This window comes from Scyliorhinus canicula, chromosome 14, assembly GCF_902713615.1.
Source record: "Scyliorhinus canicula chromosome 14, sScyCan1.1, whole genome shotgun sequence".
Classification (NCBI taxonomy): domain Eukaryota; kingdom Metazoa; phylum Chordata; class Chondrichthyes; order Carcharhiniformes; family Scyliorhinidae; genus Scyliorhinus; species Scyliorhinus canicula.
The window spans coordinates 78,348,549-78,354,548 of record NC_052159.1 but is presented as its reverse complement, the minus strand read 5'-3'; positions in this window follow the sequence as shown (position 1 = coordinate 78,354,548).

The following is a 6,000-nucleotide window of genomic DNA, read 5'->3' as shown; positions in this document are numbered from 1 at the left end:
TTATCGTGCATCAAATAGGGATTCCAATTTCATATTCACAGGAATCTGTCCTGACATTAATTATACAGTTGCCTATATTTACTGATGTGTGAACCATGTATTTTATGCTTTGGGCAGTAGTTTTACCAAGTCCTTTTGTTGCAGTGAATCATAAAACTTGTTTTCTGGAGTGAAATAGAACTTTCTGTGAAATGCATTCCCACGTTAGAAACCACACAACAATTAGTAAAAGTCTGACACTATCTTCCCATAAATGCAGCTGAGGGCCTCACAACTACAATACTTTATGCATTGTTCACAAATTTTAGCAAATTAGTGAATGTAAAGGTGAAACTGCATTTTTAAAAAATTATGTCTAAATTTAATGAATACGGGAAATATAATTCAAAGTGATTGGCATTGGGACAGGTCTACGTGATTAAAGCCCTTGGGTTTTGCCTGCCATTCAGTGTGATCATGACAAATCAGTATTGCAACCCCATTTTCAGAACTTTCCCCGATTATCCAAAAAACCTTTTCCATCTTGGTCTTAATAGTTTAATTATTCCAGCATCCAACTACTTTTGAGGGATTGAGTTACAAATTCCCATAACCCTTTATGTGGAAAAGTGCTCCCTGATATCATTCTGAAATGACCTAGCTGAAAATTTAAGATTATGCCCTTTTGTGCAGGTTGTCACCACCAGAGAAAATAGTTTCTCTCTATCGACTCTTGTCAAATCTATTAATCATTTTAAATGTCCCTCAACATTCTAACCTCAAGCTGCATGAAGTGATTCAGAAGAAGATGCATATTCGGGGCAATACCCCTGGGAATCTTATGTGCGACCCACATTTGCGTCAAAGTCGGGTAGCGGCAAACCTACTGAGTTTAGAGCTGGTGACCCATCAAGATTTTGGACGGTGCCACTCCTGTAACAACATGAGGAACCATCCTACATAAGAAGAGGAAGTGTGCCAACCTGGTATCTACCAAACCTGTGGTTTATTTTTTCAGTATGTATGGCACGTTCCACCAATCCATTCGACGGCAGATGATAGGGCGAAGTGCGAATGTGACAGATGCCATTGCCTTCGTGAAGGCAGAGCACTCCTCGTTAGTAACTGAGGCACCATTGTCTGTAAAAGCACCTCCGGTAATCTGTGAGCATAAAAAGATGTGAGGTGATGGATGCCATTTTGTGGACCTCGAGTCACTTTGAGTGCGCATCGGCTAAAATGAGTAATAGGGAGCCTGAAAACAGACCAGCGAAATCCACGTGAACGCGGGCCCAGGGACGCCCAGACTATTCCCTTGGGTGTAAAGGCTTTTTTACCAAAAGTTTCTGATGGGCCTGACATATAGAACAGCACTGGGCCACATTGTCCGCATTGATGCTGGGCCACCAGACGTAACTCCTGGCCAGCATTTTCATTTTGGAAACACCCGGATGAGCAGCATGAAGTTCCTTCAGATGCAGTGGTTGGCTATTCACATGTATAATAACATTGTGTTCCACAGGAGGACACTGTCTTCGATGAATGGCTCAAGAGGCAAGTGGAGAATATTCCATCACGCATCTGACTTGTACCTTGTAGATTCAGGAATTGAGTTCCTTGCTGCAGAATTCCCAGCCTCCGAACTGTTATTGTAGCCACACATTTATATGGTTGGTTTCATTTAAGTTTCTAGTCAATGGTAATCCCCAGGATGTTGATGGCAGGGGTATCAGTAACGATAATGCCATTTAAGATCAAGGAGAGATGGTTAATTCCTGGCACTTGCCTGATACAAATGTTACCTGCCATTTATTGCCCTAATCCTGAATGTTGTCCAGGTCTGCTGTAGGTCGACACGACTGTGTCAATACTGAAGGAGTTGCAAATGGTACTGAGCACTGAAATCATCAGCGAACATCCCTGCTTCTGACATTGCAGCTGGATATATTGGAGTCCCATGAATTTGGCAAACAGAAGGGTGTGATGAACCTTTGATCAGTGCACTGGTTGAACAAATGTATTTTGACATTTTACAACATGCGATGCCTGACTTTTCTGCTGTTAGTATCAAAGGTTCACAAGTGTCAAAGAAGCAAGAAAACAGTGCTCCCATTCTCAGATGGTAGTTTTAGTAGTATTCATAGGTTTTCTACTTTTGAAAATCACTCAACTGCCACTGTTGACTGATGTCAATTTACAGCTGGTTAATGATTTACGTTCAAAGCAAGAAATTCTCTATTGATGCCGGTTGCTTCGGGCCTGAATTGACAATAGCATTTCTGAGTTAGATAAACATGATGGTGTCATCTCTGTACGATAGGAGTAGCCAGTGTCAGCAACTTTAAGGAAGGAACCAGACAGATAACATTCAATGAAATGCAATTGAGAGAAAGTGACGTATAGATTATTTTCAACTTTGTGTCATCATGGCTCAGTGAACACTCTTTTAAATTTCAATTTAAAAGGTTGAGAATGGAAGTCACATTCTGGAACTTGAGCACATAGTTCATTCACTGCATCTGAAAATATAGTGAAAAATTAACAAAAGCTTTAAAGAATCAAATTGGTTCAGGTTTTGCAATCGGGAGCAAATGAATGATGAGCCATTCGTTACACTTGTACTTTCCCACAGACTGACCATGGGTGTTAGCACTGAAACTTGCATGGGCAGAATTTTCCCTAAATTTGGCAGAGGCTGATAGCGGGCAGGAAAAGCGGCGTTGAAGTCACCGGCACACATGTTCCATGATATCAAACTGGCAGGCGGGATCTGCACCAGCAGCTTAATTTTCCAAAGATTGGGACACCATTTTAGAAGACCTCCCAGTGCACAATAGTTCACAAGAAAACTCCCCCCCCCCCTCCCCCATGCACTGCCCCTCATGCAACCACCATTCACTGCTATGCCAAGGGACAGTTCCCAGGCAGTGCCAGGATGAAGCCCCAGGGGGCAGTGTTCAGACATTCCCTGGATAGTGCCCAGGCATGACCCTGTACTCCTAACTGATGCATTCACCTTAGCTCCTCTGAGTGGTCTGCTCACTATATGCGCGGCTTGGGAGACCTTTCGGGTTTCAAACTGGTCTGCCAACATGAATGGATTTCTTTGTGGTGGGGAAGATTCAGGCATAGACATCTAATAATATGCTGATGTGTAAATGACGTTCCCAACATTGAACTTTGCATTACATCATGGGGGGCTGCGGGGGGACAATCGGGACAAGCATATTTGTTGGTGTGAAATGTAATTTGGACATGAGATTTTCCGCTACTGTCGCTCAATCTGCCCAATGAAAATGGGAGTGGAAAATCCCAGCCCACACGTCCTTCTCCAAGGACCTTCGAAATACTCAACCTCCACCAGCAAGAAAGCTAAGGGCAGCAGAGGCACGGGAAGACCATCATCTGCAAGATCTCCTCCAAGTCACACATGATATCAATTAAAATGTATTGCCGGTCCTTCACTGTTGCTGTCGTAAAATTCTGGAATTCCGTTCGTAACAGCTCTGTCGATATGCACTATCCACAAATATTCACTCCCTCCACCACCAATGCACAGTAGCAGCAGTGTGTACCACCTTCTCAAGGGGAATTAAGGAAGGGCAACGAATACTGGCCGAGCCAGCGCCACACACATCCCATGAAAATGAATTTTAAAAATACACCATATCGACTTTAGTGGTTCAACATCACTTTTTCAGGGATAATTAGAGATAGACAAAACATTCTGACCTTGCCAGTAATGCCCACATCCCAGGAGCAAATAAAAGGTAATCTGGGACATATGAAAACAAGCAAAGTAATTGTGTGTCTCCTTAATAAATAAGATTGAAGAAATCTGAATGAAGTACGCAGACCCGTAACTAGGCAATGTGATTCTAATTCAATGTTACGTCAGGTTCAGGAAGCAAAATAAAGAGAGGGAGAGAGAAGTGCCAGTAGAGAGAGATAAAAGACAGAATGAAAAGCTTATTTTATTTTCTAAAATCTACCACAGGCATTAAAATCTGAATGAATGAATCTCCACACTTAAAATGTAATTTTCGGTGTTTGAGGAACTTACTATCGCCAAGCCACAACACGCCATTAAAAAATTACTTACACTGGAATGGATAAGTCTTAAATTTTACTGGCAAGGTTAGTAGATATCTATCATGTAAGTACCACATTTTCACCCCATCCCATGTGATTCATTGCTAAATTCACCATGAGGTACAGGATAGTAGAGCTTCTGAAGGAAAAAGACAATTTGTTCCAGCAGAAGTTTCAAAATGGTGATTAAGAATAGGAATCCTTGCATTTTTTTTCTTCATTTACCAGGGATGTTAAGGCCTCTATAATGAACCAACATAAATCTGCAAATTCAGGACAATCTGATGATTAAACCTTTGTTTTGTCAAAGTCTTTCTTGGTATTCATGGAGCAGCAACTCTGGATAAAGTAGTTGAACCACTCAGAGCTCCACAGTTACCATTTTCTCATGGAATATATGCATTAATGAACTGTATGCTGCAGTGACATTGCCACTGGTATGAAGTCCAAACATTCTGAGATTATTTTCTCGTACAAGGGACACCAAGTCAAAACCAAGGGTTGCTGTCCTATGGCTGTACTCCCCATTTCACAGTAGCTTTGATAATGAAATAATTTTGCAGCATTAGCTGCTACTTAGATGCTGTGGAAATGCATTATGCTATTCTTGCTTGTGTTGTGTAGTATGCTGAATATTTTAGCATAACAATATTCTTGAAATGATTATAATGCCTGAAATGTGAGATATTTTTTCCAGTAGTTGATAAGCAAAGGGAAATGTCCTTTGAATTTCAATGTAATTCGTTAAGAACCCCAGTGATGGTTACCAGTGAGAGTGCCTCAAAACCTCAAAGGACTACTTGAAAAATAGGTTCTTCGTGGTGTATAATTGTTTGGAATTATGTGAGAAATCATGTCCAATCCCTTCCCTGCGCCAAATGGGTGCCACGCCAACCCCGCGCATGCGCAGTTGGGCTGCGCCAACTTGCGCATGCGCGGGGGACTTCTTCAGCGCACCGTCCCCGACTCAACATGGCGTTGGGATTCAGGGGCTGGCCGCACAACAAAGTAGGCCGGGGGGGGGGGGGGGAGGCCAGTCCGGCGATCGGTGGGCCCCGATCGCGGGCCAGACCCCATCGGAGGCCCCTCCCCGGTGAAGGAGCGCTTTTCCCCGCCCCCTGACCCTTTGCGCAGAGTTCCCGCCAGCAGCGACCGGGGTGAACGGCGCCGGCAGGACTCTGCCATATCCGCGCAGCCACTCGGCCCATCACGCACCGACGTCGGGGCATTGTGGCGCGGTTGCGGTGATTCTACGGCCTGGCGCAAGGCTCGGAGAATCGCGCCTATAGGTTAAATCCAGTTAATAGTTACCATACAATACCGCTTAGATGAACAAGTCTGGAACAATGTCTCTTTCCGGTTCAGCAAAGACACAAAACTGCGTCTTTTCAAGGAGTGTCTCTGCAATCTCCTGTGTCTTTAAATGTTCGCAAGCACAGGCCTCTGTGGCTCAGATCACAAAACTGGCCTGTCAGACTGTTGGATGGAAACTAGCCTGCCTCTTCAATGAGAGGTGCAACAGTTATACTGTTCAATCTCTTTGATAATCCCCTCTGTGGATTCTGCTGTCTACCTCATTCAAATTCCTTGCCTTTAGAAGTTACCATTGTATAGCCCCATTGATCTCCACTAAACAATGTTTCTGATATGACTATTTGCACATCAATGTCGCGAGACTCATGCTAAACATCTTCTTGGACAAATCGTATCTCATCATTCCTCTATGCCTGCTAGTCTTTTCAATCGTTTGTTATTTTATTTTCATTTCAAGTTCACTGTTAATCTCATGAACATCCCACATCCCTGACAGATTGTGATCAGAGGGTATGTTCGTCAAAGTTGTCTTTTTCAGTCCTATTTTTTGTGCTATAATACAAATGTCTATCACCATGCATAACATCCAGTAGCTAAGGCGATGCCCTATCAAGA